Source organism: Pinus tabuliformis, chromosome 7 (assembly GCF_031772625.1).
Source record: "Pinus tabuliformis cultivar Carrire ecotype Pingquan chromosome 7, CPIR1, whole genome shotgun sequence".
NCBI lineage: Eukaryota > Viridiplantae > Streptophyta > Pinopsida > Pinales > Pinaceae > Pinus > Pinus tabuliformis.
Genome location: NC_142293.1, coordinates 301,974,843 through 301,998,491, shown reverse-complemented (window position 1 = coordinate 301,998,491; position 23,649 = coordinate 301,974,843). Strand labels below are relative to the sequence as shown.

The 23,649-nt window shown below is 38.4% G+C and overlaps 1 protein-coding gene across 1 annotated transcript in view; it reads left to right on the top strand.

Moving 5' to 3' along the window:
- Positions 1 to 23,649, top strand: part of TAFII15 (TBP-associated factor II 15) — a 137,329-nt gene that overhangs the window by 87,782 nt on the left and 25,898 nt on the right. The window lies entirely within an intron of this gene.

The window sequence follows — 23,649 nt, the reverse complement described above, 5'->3', positions numbered from 1 at the left end:
AATAATTTAGCGAAATGTGCTTAAATTATTCCCAAACACACTTTTACAAAGGCTCATTATGACATTATGACTCTCCTAAGACCTTGTCAAGAGATTGCACCCTAGCTTCGGGGTTTAAGCTGGAAGAAAAACTCTATCGATTATCCGTGTTTAGAAACACGCATTATTTTGTGAGGTTAAAAACATCCTAGGATGAAAACCGTTGCCAAAATCAGAGGCTTACCTAGGTGTTGTTACATAAATAAACGGTCATGCTAGCATCATTTACAATATAACTTGCAAAAATTGGGTTTGCAATGATAACATTGTGCTGGATGATGACTTTGAACTCTAAATTTTTTTTCTTTATGTCTTTGCATTCTGCTTCCTTGCACTGTTGACAAATTGTGGTCAACATGGCCCAACAAATTTTTCTTGGAGTTTTGCTTGCCTGATCTGTGGAGATTCCTTTCTTGGAAAGTGCACATTCGTTTTTTAATATTTTTAACTTGGAGAGAGATTTATTTTTCTCTCATTTTTGTTTTTTTGATTATTTTCTAGCTAATTATTTTGCCATTTTTTCTAGAATAATAATAATAATAATAATTTGAGGGGATAGACATATTTTCAACCCTCAAAACGTGTCTAAATAGAAAGTTGAGGTGTAAAGGTCTAATTATGATTACTCTCACCCCCATCAACTTCTACAAACATTAGATTTTACATTTTACATCACAAATAATTATTAAAATCTTGACAAGTGGGAAATTTTAATAATTAAAATTAGACACTTAAACTTGACCAAAGTCTGCAAGACTTTAGATGTGATTTAGTATAACATTATACATTAACTCTATACAAGACTCACTTAAGACTTCACCATCAAGCCCCACTCTAGTGTTGGAGTATGTTTGGGAGAAAAACTCAACCAATTATCTACAGTAAAAAAACACAAATGATTAGCTGAGGGAAAAAAACTCGCTAGAGTGAAACTTTCAAGCAAAATTTCTTAAGCTTACCTAGATGTTTTACATGGCTCATAAGCATACTAGAATCATATTACATGATGGCCCACAGGGTTGCAGGATTTGGATTACAATATAACACTGGAAGTTGAATGATGATGATGGAATTTGAATGTCTGACTGCTCTAATCATGAAAAAATGTACTCTGCTATAGGCTAGTTGTCACTTAGTGGTCAATAGGTTTCATCAACCTACATCATCCAACTGCAATATCTTGTGGACATCAACGATAACAACAACCTTATCACATCATCACATCAAGTTGCATCATCATCACCTACGTCATGGGTTCCAAGGGATCCAAACCCTAGGGTTAGGGTTTCATCTTGCAACTAGGGTTTCTGCCACATCATCAGCATTGAGGGCATCATCAAACTGCACTAGAGGTAGGGATTCATCCTAGGGCTTCATCATCATCTGCATCATCATCCTGCACCTACTTTTGCGCCTCATCCTACACCTGTTGCTCTTGCTACATTTGTTGCTTGACGTCAATGACAAGATACTCAATAATAGGTAGACCCGTCAATCCATATGTGCATGTGATAATGATGGTGATGGCATGGGCAAGACTCCCAGGAAGATGGCCATAGCCATGCCACCAACTAGAGGGGGTCCAACATCTCTGAGTGCTATAATCAGAAGACGGAGCAATTGTGGAGGCATGAGTTACCCCTTTCCTAGACCTACTCTTTCCACCAATTTGGTGCGCCCTTTGCTTTAGTAATTTATCTTTTTTAATTACATAACTTTTGAGACTAAGCTTGGTTTATGCTTTTCCAATACCCCTTGAAGCTGTAGCATTTTTTTGCTCATTAGGGTTGGGACATACAAGAGTTCCGTGATGATGTAGCATGAAATGATGAGGAACTGGGTGACGACTAATGAGGGGGTAGAGGTCATGCTAGGCTTTTTCCCTCGTGGTTACTAAGTCCCAACCATTTATTGCATTCTTCTTTTCTTGAGTTGTATCTTCATATGCTTTTATCATTGTTTCAACTACATTAACCTCTTAGGGAAATTTTTTGGGCCTTAACTCAGAGATGAGGATAAAGGGTGCTAGTCCCAATGGAAAATGATTATTAGCCCAACAAATGGATGTGGATAACAGGGGAAGCATGGAATGTGGCAATCATGGAGTACCTTGGGCATGTTACTTCAATCAATGCCCCTTATTAGTTTCCCTCCTGAAGTAAGAACCTCAGGGGAGGTCACACTAGACTAGGGGCTATGGATAACTTTCCTGGTGAAGTATGGGAACAAGGGTACAATCAAGAGCGACCAGTCTTCCAGCTTGGCTTGTAGTCCATATTAGTATGCCCCAAGACATTAAATGAAAGCACTAGGTTGCAATAATGGTTAACGTACCTTCCAATAGAAGGCCCACATTCCTTCAAGAAGCATGTGAGATGGGAAAGAGCACTAACTGGAGCATAAGTTGAGAGCTTTGATGTAAAGCTATACGTGGGTCAACATATGGTTGCTGGCTGGATTCCTTGGCAGATCGAGCTAGACTCATTAGGAGAGCGAGTTCCTTGGAAGATCGAGCTATCCAATTGTAGAAGTCGCGTAGGGAAGAAGAGTTTGAACCAGAGGAAAAGCAAAAGTGAGAGGGAGCAACAGAAGTGATTTTCGGTGGATTTCCAGTGTCGGAAACACAATAGCAAGAGGGCCAAGTTATTCCTCAGTGAGGCTGTGCAAGGCAACTTCAAAGGGCAGTTCAATTTAGCTGGAGAGGAGGTGGATTCAGTTGCTGGTGGTTGGGAAAATTTCCAAAAGGCCAAGCGAGTCATCTTTAGAGGCTGAGTTGGGCAGAATGATTGCATCGGAGCATTTCGACAGACAATGCAAGTTTAGCTTGCACAAAGGTTTCCATAAGGGCTTTCAAGTGGCCCAGACAGAGCCAGACTTGGAGCTGGGAACAGTGTTGGGTGAGACAAATTGTCTCACTAATATTTTGGCCAGATTATTTTGCTGAGGATTGCTAGTTTGAGCATCCAAATATTGTACTCAGATTTCACTGCTGCATATAATAAAATAACCCTCATCCGCTGCACCGGTTTTCCTAGTTGGTTTTTTCCGGAGACTTTTGTCCCAAAATATTCGTGTCATCTTTATTGTGTGTGTGCATCTATTTTCTCAGTTCTAGTTTATTTTCTGCAATGTTTTTATTGTGAAGAAATTGCAATGTGATTTATTCGTTATTTGCTGTAACAAATAAACTGCATAATTAATTAGTTAGAAGAATAAATTCCAATTGCTTCATTTCAAGGAATTTTCACATGGTATTAGAGCAAGTTTGAAGACAAATCAAAACTCAGTGGCGAAGGAGAAATTTTGCTGCTTTAGAGGGAGTTTCTGGGCAAAATTTCTTTGATTTGTGCAGAGGCCACCAGGAAGTGCAAATTGTAGAGGTAGAAGGTTTGATTTTCAGTTGCAACCAACAGAAAAAATCGATTAGGCTTAGTTTTAGAGATTTGCAGGTCTGGATTTGTCGGATAGAGGGTTTCGGTGAGCAGATCAATCAGTTTGTTTTGTAGATCTGGGCGAAGTTAATTTGTAGCTAGTTTAACAATAGATCAACGTTGGGTGGAAGAGAAAAGCACATAGAGGAAGAGGAATTTCTCAGAGGGTTTCTAGATCCACTTTCAGGAGGAGATACGTGGTTTTCAATTGCAATTGGCCGTAGCAGTTTTTCCAGTCAGCGAGTGCGAACTTTAGGAGCAACAGATCGTGTGCCAGATTCCGGAGGACTTTGGAAGGTTGAACGAGTTGCTCATTTGAGGCAGCAGACAACGCGAGTATCAGAAAAGGACATCTGGAGGCAAGCAATAGTAGATCTGTGCATTTTCTAATGAAATGTGAGTAGTAGAAGGAAGGTTGAGCAGGAAAGAGAAGGAGATTTCTGTTGAGATTTGTAGCATGGGAGGTACTCCAAACCCTAAGCTAGTGGGTTTTGGAGGAATGGGCACACAAAGTGGTCGTGTGGGCTAAGAACCCAAGCGTCTGGGCTTTACACCCAAGCTTGTAGGTGTGAAACCGTGATGAGAATTGGTCACTTGGCATTTGGAGGTTGGAGGGCATCCTTAAGTATCAAGGAGCAACAAAAAGCACTGAAAAAGGCCTTGTAGAAATGGATAAATGAATTGTTATGTGTTCATGTGTGTAAACGGGCTAGAAGACTCAAGTTGACCTTAGTGGAAGGACCCTCTTGGAAGGGCTAGCCATCTACCTTAAGGAGCATATAAATAGAGGTTGTTTTTGACTCATTTGTCACACATCCAAAGTGCACATGCGCATCAAGGTATCTCTGAAATCAGTGGGGGTCTGAGGCTGCCTAGCGAGGGTGTTTGGGACTACTTGGTGCGGATCTCCTTGGAGGAACAAGGATGTTTATTTCAAAGGTAAGTTAGGGAATTCTGTGCATGGTTCATGGGATATTTGCTTATGTTGTTGCCATAGGGGTTTGCTGTAGCTACAACAGTGTGGAGACCTTATTTGGAGGGCTGAGAGGCCCAATGAAGGCTCTCTCTCCTAGACACAGCCACACAGAGACTAATGCAACTGGAACAGAGGGTGTTTCCCTTCGAAAAGAGGCTCGAACCTCTTGCTGTAGCATGACCGCAAGGAATAGAAGGGACAATGAAAGGGGCAACTTGTTTGGAGAAGGGAACCACAAAGTTTGGAGCAGAATTTAGGGCTACTAGTGTGCCCTAACCAGAGCTCAGTTTGCATAGAACCCAAGGACAAGAGGAGCAAAAGGTGTTGCATACAACAAGGTATGTTGGCCTCTTGTTGATAGTGTTTTACTAGTGGATGTAGAGGTCTTGTTTGGACAATGTTGGAGTAGCCAAAAGAGCAGGATTTAGGAGGGCTATAGTGGCTTGCTCCAAGCTCTAAGTACAACTTCTTGAAGGAATAAAAGGACTGTAAGAAGAGGCAAAATTGGGTGAGCTCACGACTGATTCTTGAAGGACCAAGAAAGGAGGTCAAGGTAGCAAATCACATCAGCCCAAGTTCATTGTTGGAGAAGGACTTTTGACAATGATTGGTGGTAGCCCTATGTGCCCCAAGTGTGTCTTCATCGGGCAAAACAGGAAGGCACTAGTGGGAAGAAAGTCACTAAGAGTTGTGTCCTTGAAGGACTAAGGAGCAACTAGTTGGGCGAGAAGTCCTTAAGGAGCTGAGGTGCAACAGTGGGCAGTTGAGAGTTGTTCACAAATGAAGTTGTGAACAACTCAACAAGAGTGTCGATGTGTTGGTGCGTTGAAGGACTAACAATCAACTAGAGAGTCGTTGGAGTCGTGTTTAGTGACCTAATGGAGTTGGTTCATTGATAGAGGCATAGTTGTGTTGTTGTAGATCGGGAGCTAAAGGACCAGGCAGGTGTGTTTGGGGTACGACCGAGGGGAGATGAGAGAGTGCGCTACATCAGCTAGATGGTCAGTGTATCTTTTTTGGGCAATTTGGTTGTCATAGTTGTTGACACCAAGTCATTGTTGGATATCTTTGTATCAGTGGATGTATGAGGGCCATTATCCTTGGTACGAGAGTCCTAGACCGTTGTATTATCAATTTGTTCATATAACGAAATTTTGCAGTTAAAAATTGTAAAAAGTTGTCTATACTTGTGCACGTGTTGATTTATTGCTATTTATTGTTCCGTTGTGCAAAGTAGTTTGTTGTGATACTTGGATTGGTGGCGTTAGTGATTGTAAGATTCTAACCTAGACTCCAGTGTCATGGAAAAACAACAACTTCCAGATCTAGTCTCCAGTTATTTGAGTTTCATATATTTTGTAGCTTTCCAGAGGTGGCCATACAAGATTGCCAAAGGATGCCGTGCGAGTTAGCTAGAATGCAAATTTGGGCAGCAAATTGACTTTTAGTTGCTAGAGACAGGTACTGGAGGAAGTGTGAGCTGTCTAGTGCAAGTTGCAAAGCGAAGAAGGGTCCCATCCAGGGACTAGGCTTGAAAGGAGATATTGGGGCACCAGATCTAAGAGGAGGAGTATGAGACTAGTGTGTCATAGTGGGCAAGGTTCAGTTCATATGCAAGAAGGAGATCAATAAGGTCTGTTCCAGTTGTTGCAACAAGATCATCGCCTTTGCTATGGGGGCCCACAATTTTCAATAGTAGGAGGATAAATGTCAAAAGGCACAGTCAGATCTTGAGAGGCAGTTGTAGAGGCTCGTTGCAGTCAAATGTTGAGGGGCGTAAAACTAGTTAGGGCTCAAATAGTTACTCAATAGATAGTTGCAGATACTAGTTGCAGTTAGAGTGTCAGGATATAGTTGCAGAGCCAGTACAAAGACATAGTGGATCCATGGATTGGTTCTCAGTTACAGTAGTTGCAACAACAACAACAAGATGAGGTCAATTGCAACTCAGAGCAGAGTTGGCAGTAGTGCAGGATGGTGCAGTGCAGTGTTAGTAGCAACACAGATGCAGGATGGTTCAACTATGAGGTTAGCAGATGGATCAAAGTATGCGTAGTAGCTTAGTGGGAAGTGACAGACTGACATAAATGTTAGACATCAGCAGCGTGAGGGAAGATGTTATAGGTGAAGACAGTAGAACACCTTCCTTGCTAAGCAATAGTGTTAGTTTTTGTAGCATAGGACATGTGTTCTAGTCTCGATTTGTGTTAGGGAGGCTAAGAACAAGATATCTTCAAAACCCAAAAAAGGTTTCGCGAGATAAGCTGGCGAAATGCGTTAATTAAATTAATTAGCCATCATTTAAATTTTTCCCAAGTCTAACTTAGGAAAACTGGTTAATTAATAATAATTAATTAAGGAAAGGTGAGAATGCTCTAGAAACTCACATAGTTTGAGTTTGCGATGATCTTAGCCATTGATAGAGTTCTAATCATGGCTGTTGGTTCACAAATGAGAGATTATAAGAGCAGGTCGATGCAGATGGAGATAGACATATCAAGAGAGCGAGTTCCTTGGCAGATTGAGTTATCCAGCTGCAAAACTCAAGCAAGGAAGAAGTGTTTGAGCCCGAGGGAAAGAAAAAGTGATAGGGAGCAACACAAGTGATTTTTGGTGGATTTTTAGTGCCGAAGAGTCAACAACAAGAGGGCCCAAGTTATTCCTCAGTGAGGTTGTGCAAGCAACTTCAGAGGGCAGTTCAATTTAGCTGGAGAGGAGGTGGATTCAGTTGCTAGTGGTTGAGAAATCTTCCAGAAGGCCAAACGAGTCATCTTTGGAGGCTGAGTTGGGAAAAACGACTACATTAGAGCAGTTCCATAGGCAGTGCGAGTTTAGACTGCGTAGAGGTAGCGCAAAGGCTGACGTAGGGGCATTTGAGTGGCCTAGATAGAGCCAGACTTGGAGCTAGGTTCAGTGTCGGGTGAGACAAATTGTCTCACTAATATTTTAGCTAGATTATTTTGCTGAGGATTGCTAGTTTGGGCATCTAGATATTGTATTCAGATTTCGTTGTTGCATATAATAAAATAAACCCTCATCTGTTGCACCAGTTTTCCTAGTTGGGTTTTTCCGGGGACTTTTGTCCAAAAATGTTGGTGTCATTTTTATTTTGTGTGTGCATCTATTTTCTCAGTTCCCGTTTATTCTCCACAACGTTTTTATTGTGAAGAAATTGCAGTGTAATTTATTCGTTCTTTGCTATAACAAATAAACTGCATAATTAATCAGTTAGAAGAATAAATTCTAGTTCTTGCATTTCAAGGAATTTTCACACCTTCTCTTACTTCTAGTGTAAGGAACTTCCAACGTCCACTTTGACCCTTTCAATGGGTAGTTAACTCAAACAACTAGTTCACTTGACATTCCTTGCTTAGTGAACTCGACTTGGCCACTTGTGCTTTAGACCTCTAATGTCTTGACGATTTTGACCATTCTTCCACTTGAGTTTGTTATAAACAACATTGATCTAAATTGGTTCTTACTTTAATTTTCCATATCCTACCCTGTGTTGCAGCATCATCATTGCCCTATCCACGTCAACATGGCCCTATGCTGGTTTGTAATGCCCTTTGGAATTTGAGGAAACCCAGACTTGAGTTTTACTCTTCCTCTTTTGTAGATTACATCTAAGATGATACATGCCCAAAACTATCCAACACTAACCTTGTTCTACTAATGGATATCTATAGTGCTTGTTTGACCACTATAGATGAGCAATATCAGACAAGTTTGATTTTTTGACTTTCAGGACCACTTGCGTTTGGAAATGTGAACTGCCTCGAGAAAGGTGAAAAGTTGTCTGTTTGAGATTGCCATGCATGAGAACCGTCTAAGGGATACTACACCTGTTGTTTCCGTCTTGCACACACACCTAAGTTAGTGAGAAAAAGCCCTTAAACACACAAGGTGTGGCTTGGTGGAAAAGCTAAGAGATGGGGCTGTCACCTATTCCGAACTCTATCTGTGAAAGCTCTCTCCTAGGTAAGCTAAGGGGGGTAGTCCTTAATGAAAAGTTAGATGAAAATGATATGAGTTTCTAGGATATCCTAAAGTCAATTGGACTACTTCAAGATTATGAGCAAGATCAACAAGTATGATGAGCAATAAAGGATATGAAATGAAAGATATTCTCAACACATTCAAAAGATAAGCATGTAAAACCAGTGCCTTAATAATTGCTTTAAATAATAAACACTTGCCCAAATGAAATGAAACAAGTAATCCTACAAAACAAATCAGTGTTAGGATAAGAAACATTGACTTGCAAGATATAAATTGAATAAATTGAAAAGAGATGTCTTAAGCCAAAATACTATCATTCATGATTGAAAAGCATGTAAAATAGCAATTTAAATAACTTGCAACATGGAATATGATGAAGCAAAACTTCACTTGCAAAAAGGAAAGATATTGCACTTGCTCAATGAAATACTTCAACAATAATTCAAGTACATAAGATCAAATTGCAAGTAAAATGCTTTAAAAGTAAAGTGAGTTAAAATGATATGCACTTAGCTAAGGTAGATGCAATTATTTTGGTAAGTTTTAAACTAAATGTCTATTCTAGGTGAGAGATTATTTTTTTAACCTCTTACCAAAGTGTAAATATTGGGGTGACCACAAGGAAGAGGGGTTGAGGAACGCACTAGTTGTCGTTAACAATACCCTTCCCCTAATCCTTACAAGCCATGTGTGCTTTCGTTCCTATAAGGGGACAATGCAACCTTCATAACTTTACCTTACTCCGTACCAGTTGGAAGAACTTTCCAAGAAAATCTTTGCCCTATGATGTCTATCAACCAAGCTTATGCTTGAAGGTAAATTTAATTAGAAATGCAAGTTATGCTAGAATGCCTAAATGATATGCATGTAAGTTCCCCCAAAGCAATATTGCAATGCTTCAAAATAAGGACAATGCGATAGTGGTCAACATAAATTGCAAATATAACTTCAATTGGAGAAATAAAATGGAAATTAGCTCACAAGTGTTGCGTGTGCTTCATCAATTAATTGAAAGTAGACAAACTAAATGAAATGAGACAACCAATTTGTTGGATGGTGTTGTCATTGATGTCAACCCATGGAGTTGACTAGGTTTGACTTTGAGCAAAAACACCAGTCGTTGATGTCAAATGGTTAATGAACGCTTCTTAGTAATTGTCGGAGTACATCAAGATGGCAGCTATATTGTTGGATGGTTAAAAACCCAAGTCCTAGGGTTTAGGTTCCCTAGACTGAGGATGTGCCCCGACTTTGTTATTAACAATTACTAAATTAAATTAAATTAAATTTATTAAACATCTAACTTAAGGTTTGAAAATAACAATTATATTAAGAAATGGCATCAAACTACCTTCACTCGCAAGGAGTGTCCCTCTCTTGATTTACAAGTCTAATCTAATTTTTTTAATGGCAGCGACTCTCTTGATTAAGTTGCAAGGCTTACAAAATTATTTTTTAATAACTAAAGCCCTCTAATGTTTTATGCTTATGCCTAAGTATCCTCCAATGACTACATTAGAAGCCCCACTAAAACACTATAAAAAGGAACAACGAAGGATCTCGAGGAGTTCTTTTTCTTCACAAAACTCTTCGGTCGCCTGAGGTAAGTCAACAAGTGCACTTTTTTTGGCTTTATTTTAGGTCTTTTAGGTGATTCGTTGGGCAAATTCACATTGTAGGTTCAGGCCTTCCATTAAAGCACTTCGACCCTCACTTAGTGCACTAAATACCTGTACAAAACAAGCGAACATTGCAGAAGGTAGGGTTTCCATTGTGTTTTTATTTTTGCTCAAGGGATTCGTATAAATATTCTAATATCTTTTTATTATTTGGTTGAGATTCATCTTGGGTAAATACTATATTCCAATTAGCTCAAAGTCTTAAGGGCTTATCTTTGGTTTGGGAGTTCACTTAGTAACTCTTCCTCGACCCTTCTTGGGCAACACTTCTACAAGAACTATTTCAGGACCATAACAAACCTCTCTTGGGCAGCGAAGGTTTCTTATTCTGTTTTCTTTTTGTGACATGTGAATGAAGACACTTCTATCAGTTATACCATTTATTCTCACCATAAAACAATGGTGGTAATCTCAGTGCATCAGTGAGCAACTACAAGGATCAAAATGCACTAAGCCAATCATTGACTTCACAATCTTGTTAGGAGCAAATGCACTAAGCCAATCATTGAATTCACTTGATTAAGATAGCAAACCTTGTAACTAGTAGAACTAAAACATTGCAGACCTCTTGTGCCAGGACAATATTGCAGCATGTTGAAAATATTTTGACAAACTCCTTGTAGGACTGATAGGAGTCTCCATCTTGAAGAATATCCCTCTATACTAACCTGTTAACTAGATAACCTATTTATGCACAAGGTTCTTGATTCAGCTTGAAACAATAACACTTTAACATTGAATTTGAATACCTCCTTGTGAGTCAACTTGTCAAGAAAACATTGAAACATTTAGTGTTCAATAAGACTGTTCAGTACAGTTGTTGTAAAGATCATTTGTACTGTAGTAATACAGATAATCCAGTGATTTGAGATACAATGTTGCCATACAAAAATTAACAAGTAATGTGACCAATGGCATAATAGCAGTAACTTTAACAGTGATTTGATCATCTACAGCAGTCAAGCATGTTGACAATGTTGTTTTGACTTGGTGATAGTCACATGTGATGTGACAATATCATATTAACAGTAAATTGATATATAGTATGGACATATGATTTGAACACGATATGATATTGACAAATGACATTTAGTATAGTAACACTATGACATAACACTTGTCTTATGTAACCTTGACAATAGTTTAAAAATTTTGTGCACTTCTCTTGACATATGATTGAGAATCTAATAGTGAAACAGTGACTCTTGTGTGATTTGATGAGATGCTTAAGTTGATAACATTAGTATAAAGACTTCACAGTGAATCTGTAACATTGGGTTGTGATTAATTGGTAAAAGTCAACCACTGTAACATTTGGCATGTCAATAACATAGTGACTATTGGGGTTTGATCCTTGACTTGACAAGCAGTAGAAGATATAACAATGACCTTGATATATTGACAAAGAGATTTGACAGTGATATTTGGGTTGATGATATGACAATGATCTTGTGACTTGATAGTGATATTGTGTACCTAGTGACCTTAGTTAACAAGACAAGGATTCATTAACACAGAGAATTGAACCGACCTGATTAACTATTATACTTAGACATGTCATATTGATTTAACACATAAGTTGACATCTTGACTTTGACTTAACATTGACTTGTGACAGTGATAATTTAGAAATTTGTGCTAGATGTCTTATAGTAATGACCTAGAGGGTAAACTGTCATAAGGAGTAAATAACATAACCATGACCTTATAATGCAACTGGTCCTTGGGAACAATATCATTTTGTTGTACAATTTATTGACATGAAAATGGATAGCAGTGTATGAGAAATGATCAACAATGAAAAAGACATATGTTGGTAGCTCTCTGTGGGCAGAGTTTGAGAGCATTGGTAGCAGGTCATAGGGATGACCTCAGGCATCTTGGAGTATGTTATTATCAGACTTTTGGGTTCAGTATTTGCAGTAGTACAGACAATTCGGTATAGTGGTGGTAGCCAGCGTTGTGAGCTCCTGATGTTGAGCAGTGATCTATGTGTGCAGTGACAGTGATGTGCAATTGAGCAGTGACTGTGATGAGCAGTTGAGCAGTTACTTTGATGTGTAACATTGTGCAGTGATCAATTTAATTGTGCAGTGGTCAGTGGCTACCAGGATTTGACAAATATATAACATCTTCTTTACAAATTTACTATATTGATTCATAGCACAAGGGGATCCAGTCTGATAATTGTGGAACGTGGCCTTCTGGTTCGTCAGGGTGGTAGGATGGTGCAAGGCAGGTGATTGGAGTCACCTTCAGGTTGTGGCCTGAGAACACTTCAGGGCGGCGTTGTGGTGTGCATTCAGTTGTGGCTGATAAACTAACAAGGCAGCGAAGCATACTTTCCGACAGTGGTTGGTAAACAAAGTGTTGGAGCACTCATCAGGTTGTGGCCTGATTTATAGGGCATTGGGGCGTCCTTCTGGTTGTAACAGGATATTAGGGACTAGTAGCGTCCTAGAGGTTGTAGCCTGTGAATTAGGGGGGTTGACGCCTCTCTCAGTGGTAGCTGAAATCTTGATGTAATGAATTTTCTTTTAACAGGGAGAAGACAATTACTAAAGAAGTGTTCGGTGATATTTGACCCGGAGGGGGTTTTCCACCTAAAAATATTTGTGTCCTTTGTTTTATCTTTCTGCATTTTTGTATGGTGTTGTTTACTGGTGATTATTGTTTATGATCATCTGAAGAAGAACAATAATAATAACTGAAAATTAGCTAATGCTCTGAAAAAGATTAAAAAGTGCTAATTGGTAAGATATACTTATTCACCTCCTCTCAGTATTTCCAACACAATTTTGGTTAAGGTAAAATTGCTTCAAGTGAGGTAAAATGCTCCAATAATCACCAAAAATATATCATAAGTTGACACAATAAAAAAACATGTATCAAATAGTTGTGTAGCAATTTAACAAGTTGAGTGCAAAATGGATAACTCAAAGCTTTTCCACAAAGTAAAGTGCTTGCAAATAAATGAAATTGCTTGAGATACAAGTTGCAAACACTGTAGCCTGTAACATTAAACATGCAAGAACTTGGATAGCAAAATGAACAAATGAGATGTGAAGTGAGGTTGTATTAATTTCCATTTAAGCATGCAAATGAAATGAGTAGGAAAACTAAGAGAATGAAATGCATAGTCAATCCACCCACATAGTCCTCCCTCTAAATGAGGAGGAGGGATACCATGGATAAAATCCCAAGCTCCCACAAGCAAATTAAATCTTTTATTAATGGTTATAATGATTCAAAAACCACTTAGAAGGCTGCCCAAAAGATGAAGGAGAAACTTTACAGGATAGGATCTAGAGAAGCTAGCGTCTCCTTCCAAGATTTGGCAACCACAATGGCCAATGGAAACTCTTGAAATCTGAAACTTACAAGGACCAAATCAGCCCAAAATACCACTGCCTATCTAGGTTGCAACTGTCTTCTAATGCTCACAGCCTCTTTGAAATTGATAGTCAGGTGCTTGGGAGGTCCTACAAAAAAATAGTTTCCAAAGCTTCTCCTCAAGGCAATTGTTGCCAAAAGCTCCAACTATGGGCTACAAAACAAAAGAGAGTATTAGTGTAGAGAGAGAGAGAAATATGTAAAATAATATACAAATTAATATACAAGACACTAAATCGAGTAATGTGAGTGAACCCCCACACTTGTTTTAGCTTTAGGAAAATGCTCTTAAATAGCTTATGTAGACTTGAAAGCTTTAAAGGAAAGAAGCAAGTAATTTAAATGAAATATATGGTTGAAGTAGATAGTGAGTTAGAGAAACTCCCATCTTTCTCCTCTTTAGAAGAAAGATTTGGATTGAAAAATCGATGACTCTTGAGTCACTTTGAATTTGGGAGTGCGTGTTATGAATATAATTGAGATAAAATTAAATAAATGCAAATAAATAACAAATAATTGTAGTTATATTTTAAATAGTCATTAATTAAAGTTGGGAAGGCATGTCTAAAAAGACATGTCCAATCGTGAAGGGGCACCTGCCTAGGTATATAAGCGGGCCCTCATTATAACATTCAATCACTCTTGTACATTTTCATCTTATTAATAAAATATTTTTACAATACATTGTGCATTTAACATTTTAAAGCACAAACAACTCTAAGTTTTGTTGCTTCAGTGGTATCAGAGCCATTCAACCACTTGGATGTTATTTGCTGCATAATCCGCCATTAAGTTTATGTCTTGAAATCATGGAATTAAGTGAATATCATAAATCTAAACTGTTAAATGAAATTGGAGAAGCATTAAAACAAATACAACAAATAAAAAAATCATTTGCAGAATCATTAAAGGCTTTCAAAACACCAGATTCAACACCTACAATGGAAGAGGACATTGACTTGAAAGAGACTAACAATAAAGAATGCTCTAACCAAGAAAATGATGTTGAACATGTTGAATTAGGATCTCCTCAGGGTGACTTAAATAAGGTTGATAATCAAAGTGGATATATGACAATTGAAGATGAAGAAGCTCTTCGTCAAGATGACAAAATGTCTAGAAGCATTGATCGCACTACCCATGAGCTAGCTTTTGATGAGAGCGTATCATTAGGTGAACCTCCTAACATTACGATGGGTGAAGCAGGCAATAAGAAAGCAATTGCATAAGAGATAGGAAATCATACCAATATAGATGACAAACTAGGGAAGTGGATGCTACATCCTTCTCTAGTTCTTGGATCATTGCAATCTCAAATAAGGCCATCATTTACTGTGATATCACAAGTAATGACACCTTCAACTACAATGCATCAAGGTGTTTTTCCATCAATAGCAGTGTCACAACTCCCTTTACCAAGCAACATATCATCTTTATCTCAAGTAGAAGTAATTGCTCTCAAGCGATTGATGAGGAATATACCAACCAACAACGAACTCACCATTTTCACTTTTCGTACTAAATTGAGCGAAATGGATCGTCTCATTGGTTTGGTGGGTGACAGTGTTTTTAAAACCGGAACCGGTGACCGGACCGGTCCACCTAATGAACTGGTTTACCGATCGGAACCTGTCTAACCGGGACTGGTTTGGTCTAAACGAACCGTTTTAAAAAAATACATTAAATAATTAATTTTTAATGAAACAAAACTATTTTTAAGATTCAAAACCATGATTCCAAGCCAATAGAGACAAAATATGCAAAGTTTGCTCATTTATATACCATGTAAAGGTGAATATATCAAAATGGCACCGAGTGCAATACATATCATTGACAAAATAGCAAAATACATAAGCAATGAGGCTCTAAATGGCCTATAAAGTCCAAAAACAATGTTGTAAGCTATGAGGCCATTGGCCTACTACAAGTCTATAGTGTATACATGATCAATCATCAAGTTCATCACCACTACTAGCCACAGGATCATCATCAGGAGCTACATAGACGTCATCTGGTTCAAAGTATGAGGATGCCTCAGCCTGATCTGCAACCTCAATATCAATGCCACCAACAACAATAGAAGTGGACCTAATGGAAGCACGAGTTTGTTGACCTGCACGACTAGTGCCTTCCATTGGTTCTTTGCCTTTCCTTGATGCCACTACTGATCTTGGTTCTGATGCCGCCACATAATCTGCTTCATCCCCCGCTAAAGCCATGTCGATATCAAAATCAGCCTCAAACACAGGATCTTCAGTCTCCTCCACCCATTTTGATGTTGGATCAATATCATCCAACACAATGGGATCTAGATCAGGTGTTTTGCTCATCATTTGGTTCCTCCTCAGTCGAAGGTTGTATTGCACGAAAACAAGATCATTTAACCGTTTTTGTTCCAAACGGTTTCTCTTCTTTGTGTGTATGCGCTCAAAAACAGACCAATTGCGCTCACAACCTGAAGCACTGCAAATTTGACTGAGGACTTGCAAACCTTTGCAATTGAGGACACTGGCCACCAAATGACTCCCACCAATGTGTTGCAAAGAAAAAGACATTAATTAGTAACTTAGTTTATAATTTGAATTGTAAAGAACGTAAACAATTTTAACTTGAAAAGAAAAACAAATTGGAAATTGGAATTGCTTACCTGGTTGGTCCACATCTCTTGCCATCTTTGCCAAGTTTTTGCCAAAAGTACCACCTGCCATAGTGAAAACAGTGAGTTGTCTATGTATTTCCAACTGGTCTGCATGGCTAGGGACCATGCACTCCAAGCAATCAATCAATCCAGCTCTGACCTCCCCATCATGCAGATCTCCTAGCCGATTTTTATAATGATACTTTAGGTTCAAAAAATACCCATCTGCATGTATAGGACGATGGAGTTGATTGTTCCATTTGTTATCAATGATCTCCCATATACGGCCATATTTAGCTAACCTGTCCTTGTAAGCTGCTCGTATCTGCTCCTTTGCCTGATCCATAGCCTCATAAATGTAGCCCATGGCCAATTTTTCCCATCCACCATCCTTAGCACCTTAAGAGGCTCGGTAATTTTCACAAGCTCTACAGACCTTTTCCAGAAATAACTGTCTAACACTTTCTTTTTGGTGTCTTTTCCATCTGGTCTATGAGCCCACCGAGATTCAGACCATTCTTCAGAGGAAAACATTTTCTACAAGTTTTTATGTTGACCATTGAGACATTGCAACGTGAGGAAGTGAGTTGCAAATCTTGTAATTGCAGGCCTAACAAGCTCTTTGCCCCCAGTGTTTTTCCTCATTAGGCTCAATACCCATGAGTGGTTGTAAATGTATTTTGTAATGCACTTGGCATGCTCTATAGTGTTTTTTACCCACTCCACTTTGCCTATGTCCTCAAGCATGAGGTCTATGCAATGTCCAGCACATGGAGTCCAAAATATGGTCTTATATTTGGTCTCAAGCATCTTTCCAGCAAGAACATAGTTTGAGGCATTATCGGTGATGACCTGCACAACACGCTGCTCCCAAACTTCCTGAATAATGTTATCCAAAAGCTCAAATTGAAGGGCTGCATCCTTCACCTTATCAAATGCATCAATTGATTTCATAAACAAGGTTCCTTGAGGGCAAGAAACAAGGAAATTAATGATAGTGCAATTCTTTCCATCGGTCCATCCATCTGACATGATGGAACAACCTGTTTTGAGCCATGAATCTTTAAACTCAACCAAATACTCATCAATGGAAGATATCTCTTTTTGCAAAAGAGCTCCCCTCAAGTCATGTAGACTAGGGCCTTTGAAGCCTTTTCCTGCAGCTATAACAGAGTCCCACATAGCTTGGTAATAAGGTGAATGAGCAACATTAAATGGGATATCTAAATCATACCACCATCTAGCAATGTATTGATGAGAAGTTTTTTTGCATTGTTTTTTCCAATGTTGATCCAAAGTGGGTTGACAATTTGGCTGGGAGGAAGTGGAATTAGAAGGGGCAATGTTGGTAGAAGATGAGAAAAAAATTTGGATGTTTGTTCTCTTTGTTCCTTTTGATGGTTGGCCAAAAGAAGGATGAACATAGTGAAAGGGGTCATTGGCGGAATGGATAGAAGAGGAGTCTTGAATCTCATAATCATCATACCCACTCTCTTTCATGGCTTCTAATAATTCCCTTTTCCTTGCAATGTCATCTTGGAAGGCCTTCTCCCTAGCCTTATCCTCATAAAACTTTTCAAGCTTGGAAATGTATTCTGCCCTAATAGGACCTAACACTGCATTTGGTGCATCACATGGCTTACTTGGCCTCTTGTCCCAGCCAAGTGTTGTTTCAATCTAAGAATACTCCCAACTCCAATAGATTTATTGCATAATTTGCATATCATTTTTCCATCAATTACATCACAATGAGCCCATGCACTGTCCTTTCCTTTTGGAGCCATGTTTGCTTGAAATAATAACAATTTGCAAAGAAATCTGCCATTTAAAAAAAAAATTGCAGCTAAGGAACATGGAAAACCAAAGCTAAATGTAGGAAAACAAATGCACATGCAAGCTACAAAATTTGATAGCATAGAGCTAGAGATTTGATAGCATAGATGATAGAAGTGAGAAGTTTATAAATTTGTAACACATAAAAAAAAATTAATTCATGGACAACAGTCAAATGAGGAATTTTCAAGTGAAAATCCTTACCTGGAAATGCAAACTAGCTTCCTTAGCCTCCTCTTGAAGATGGCAACTCCACTGACAGCTACAAACTATCTCCAAAATAGCTTCAACTCCAACTCTAAGATGACTACTCCAGCAAAAACTCAACACTCTCCAAGCTCACAAACAAACTCAAACACTCATAAACACTCCAAATCAGATGTGTGAGACAAATGAGAGGGAGAGGGGCCTCTTAAAGGCTTGGAGAGGGTGTTTTTGGAGGGAAAGCACCCTTAGTTTCCCTCCAAAACCCCTAAAACACATTGAAAAACGCGTTGACTGGGCTCACGATGGGCTTGCCTCCTAACCGGCCAGTTTGATACAAACCGATCGGTTTCGTCCTAAATTGGCCGGTTAGGACTGGTTAGCTGCCTTCTTTGCCACAGAGGGTGTCTAATCGGGTTTTTTGACCGGTTCCAGCCGGTGGGCCTGCTAACTGGCCAGTTAGATCGGTAACCGGTTAGCTAGGCTGGTTTTGAATACTATGGTGGGTGATAAGGTCAATGTTGAACAGATACATTTTAGTGTCCTTGCCAGAGAGCCATTTATCATGATTAATGAATATCTACAAGCCTAGAGAAATAGTGAGATGATATCCCCTTCATACAGACTCGCAGTTACCACGATGTCAGACTCAAATAGAACGAAAAGAGTCTCAGAAGTGGATAGGGCAACTATCGGACGACCTCTGATATGAGATTTGTCAGGCGATCTAATGGCAATCAATGGCTAGTGGAGAATACATGGGAAAGTGTGGACATACATTGGTTAGATGAAATCCTACATGGTGGTGAGTATGAATGGCATCCATTGAATTACATTGGTGGCCCAAACAATGTCAAAATTGTGATGGCTCAAGATGATAATATTGTTTTGTTCTGAAATATAATGGATTGGAGTCGTTTAGATGGAGATGTTTGGAGCCAACAAATTGTATGGAGTGGTAATTTTGAAAACTGTCAATGGATCTTGCAAGCATTGGCGGAGAATAACGACACTTGTAATTCTCTGACACTACTACAAGAAAATTTTCATTTTCATCTTGAGTTGAGAGCGCAATATATTATGTTCCATAGCATCCGACCATTCGCTGCTACTATCGCAGCTGTTAACAACCAAGGAACGTTTATATCTCTTATGAGTTGAGGGGCGCAAGTGATGGTGAGAGTGAGATGCTATTATGCGCACTTTGACATGAGGCCTTTTCCGCGTGAGAACCTGCAACATTATGAAGCTGGTTTTTGCTTCGAAATTTGAAGGTGAATGAAGAAGGGTTTCATTCAACCATCTTTGCCATTCTCGATTGTATCCAACCATCTAAAATACCAAGACATTCATTTGTTTCTTGAATACTTTAAGATGGCAAATCCCATGGTTCGGTCTTCCACCGATCTGGAAAACATGAGCTGGTTGAAGTGTTGTGCGAACACGATGGTAAATTTCGCTGTAGGGGACACCACTGTACAGACGTGTACGATGACCATCTGGAAAACATATATATATATATATATATACAACTAAACAAAATAAATTTCATAATTGAATTAACTTTATAAATCTATTATAAGTGAGTTTATTGAAATTACAAAGTCAGTTATAATAATTTGTTTATAAAGTGACTTCAGTTAATTAAATATGAATATATATAAATTAATAATAATTAATTAAATTATATATATATAATAATTATTATTATTTTTAAATATATATAAAACGGAGAGTACATATAAGACGACGGAAGGGCCTGGAGTATGCCCTAAAATTGCTTTTGCTTGGCTAAGAGCTTGTCTTCCTTGGACGTAAGGAAACATGTTAATGGCCCAAGACCCAGAGGCATCTGGTAGGAGTGAAAGCCTGCCTCCTTACAGATCACCAGTGGGAAATTCTAGGTGGCGTGGTTTTCCTTGAATAACAGTGATAAGTCAGCCTGCATTTGTGGATAACAACTAGAGATGGCTATCCTCACTGCTGGTTTGACAACTGAGTTATGATAGGTTTTCCCACCTGTGAAAAAAAAAGACGACGAAAAAAATTGAATGGAAAATAGATAAACTCTATTTCAAGATAGTACTACTGACAAAAATACATGCCAAAATGACGTGGGAACGTGAAGAAATTTTCAATGATTAAGCTTTGAGGACAAAGCTCCTTGAAGAGAGGGGCAATGTTATGAATATAATTTAGATAAAATTAAATAAATGCAAATAAATAATAAATAATAAATAATTGTAGTTATATTTTAATTAGTCATTAGTTAAAATGGGAAGGCATGTCTAAAAAGACATGTCCAGTCGTGAAGGGGCACCTGCCTAGGTATATAAGCGGGCCCTCATTGTAACATTCAATCACTCTTGTACATTTTCATTTTATTAATAAAATATTATTTACAACACGTTGTGCATTTAACATTTTAAAGCACAAACAACTCTAAGTTTTGTCGCTTCAGTGAGTTGATCTATGTGAGACTTCTCCCATGCCCAAATGGATTTCTACACACAATTTACAATAGGTTTCTCCTTACACACTTGAATAAAAAATTAGCTTGCAAAGGATTAGAGCAACACAATGAAATGAGATAAACCAAATATTCCTCCAAAAATAAATTGGCAAGCCCACTCCTAGAATGCTACTCAAAATCAATGCTATGTGCAAGTTAGCTTGCACATATCGATCCAAGATATAAGACAAATATAAGCTAACAATATTCAAATATCCAAGACAAGTAAAGCAGAATAACAAGATTGTGAGAGGATATCACCTCAAAATGCCTAGAGGGCACCAACAAAATTTGCCCCAAAGTCTTTTATTATATCAGAAAATTGCAAGTACAAATGACAGTTTCCTCATGCCCAATAGCTCATAACATGAATATAGAACGAGAGCCCAATGGGTCTCTTTATACAAATTTAGGAGGAAATCCCAATGAAAAATGCAAGTGATAAGTGGAACGATGACAATCCCAAAGCAAAAACGAATTTGCAAGTGGAAGCTCCAAATGCCAAGTGTAAATAATGCTGGAGATGACTGTCGACAAATTTTCCTGTCTGTTGTAAAATTCGTGTGACTAGCTGTGTGTGTCATCTCCACAGATCATGTAGATCTCCCTGGCTGCCAAGTACGTTGAGAGTAGAAGTGGTAGGGGAGACAAACTCACATTGATTCTCAATAAAAATTGAAGGCAATGTCACCATGCAAACCAAACTCCAATGCTGTCCTCAGTTACTGCGTATAGACAGCTGTTAACTGTGCGTATGGGCTGGCTTCATGTGCTGCATGGAGCTGGATTGTAGTGCGTACTAATGTGGGGACAAGTGGAGACCAATCTCCACAAATATCTCAAGAAAATCCTTATCTGAACCTTTAACTCCTTCGTTTAATTCCTTGCTGGCAGCATTTGAGAGTTTGACTGTCCCACGAATCTGCGTGGAGATTTAATTTAGCATGTGTATGGAATTCTCATTTGGTTTGTACGCACTGCGTAGCTCCTTGTTTGGCTGATTTATGCATATGTTATAGTAATGAAAGGAATAAAAAATGAACCCAAATGGACAGGAGATGGCCCGACCAATCACAAGGTCTAGGATACCTCATACAGGGCTTGGCATGGTTTTTACAAGGCTTTTGACTTGTGACCTTGGACTTACATTGGTGGCGAAATATACTGCAAAATCTGTATGCACCCCTGCCGACATGAGAGGTAACAAGGACCATGTAGAAAAATTGTTTTCATGACTCAAATAATACAACTTCACTATGTAAAAGTCACTAGCAAACCCCAATAATCATCATGAAACATCTACCTCCTAATATTAGCATTATCATCATCTAACCCCTTGGGGAGTTAGAACCATCATCCATGAACAAGATGTAGCACATCCAAGATCAACAAGTATACCAAACCATATCATAATAAGATATCATGCTCCATAACGATCAAAGTGGAACCTCATACAATATGAGGTGTAAGAGACTCCATTTTGCCCACAATGTGATTAGGCACTGGTCTTAGGGATTCACTGCATCCAACAATGCTTTGATAGTGAATATGATGCTTTGTTTCAGTTCGTGGTTGATGTTATCTATTACAGTTTGTTGGTGAAATGTGTTATATGTTGAAACTTGGAGGTTGATGTTATGGTTGATTATTTGATAGCAATGTTATAACTGCTAGATGATTGATGTTATGTGTACTAAATGGTTGATGCTTTACTGGTTGTTAATCTAGTTGTTAAATATATGTTTTCATGTTTTCTGGAGCTAATTCAAAATTCTACATGTTTTTTTGACTATATATGCATTAAAATATATGAAAATATTCTACACTTCCTGCTTCTGTTCCTGCTGCAGCAGCCTTGCTTGTTTGTCTGTGTTTATTGTTTTTTCAACCTTTGTAAGAACCGCTTCAGTTCTTGCGGCAATCTCTTTGTCTATGGTCTTTAATATTCTTGAGTTTCACATCTTTTAATCTTTCCTTTTAAGCTCTTAACGTTTTTAAGGAGGGTTTAATTATGGTTTCATAGTCTGGATATTTCTCCATCATTTTTCACAAGTGCATACTCTTGCCACACAGTCACATGTTATCCACACAATGATTTCAAATTGTTTTCCTGAAACCATATTGTTTGGGTACTGTTATCGTTCAGGTAACAGGTGCTATAGAAGCTACAAATATGATGGGTTATATACCTAACCACAATGATTGTGGCTAATTTGAGTTGTTAGTCTTTGGAATATGTTAATGGGTCATATTGATTGTATTATAAAATATTTATTCACCAAGAAGAGGATTTGAATTTTAACAAGGCATGCCTGTGCTAGGGTGGATGTAAAATACTGGTCTATGTATTATGTGTTATAAGCACACATTTTTAATGTGTGGACAGAATTTGGGTTTCCACTTTTCATTGTTTCAGGTTCATATTCTCGGTTCTTGAGTTAATTTTGGCACTCTCTTCATAGAAAATGGTCAGATGTCAGCTACAATTTCCCGCTTCAATCTGCATGCTGACGATCAGACTTAAAAAGTCAATACTACTCGTGTGCATGCACTTCGTATTTATTTTCAGTCCAATAAACGATGGGACAAGATAGTTGACAGTATAGCTATAATTGATAACATATTCCTCTGTAAGACATTTGCTTTTGCGGTTTGCTATTGTTTTCAGCCTTTTGTCCATATTAGATTCAAGTTGTGCTTTTTATTCCTTTTACCTTGCATGAACTAAAGGAGCAAGATAAAGCTTCTATTTTAGATTGAATAATCCAAAGTTCATGGTTATGTCCAAGATATTCTCGTTCATACAAAGGCTAAAGAAGCTTCTTTTGTAGATTGAGTAATCCAAAGTTCATGCTTATGTCGAAGATTTTCTCCTCCATACAAAGGCTAAATACAATGGTCTACATCACACTCCAGAAGTGTTTAGGATTGCTGTTTATTTG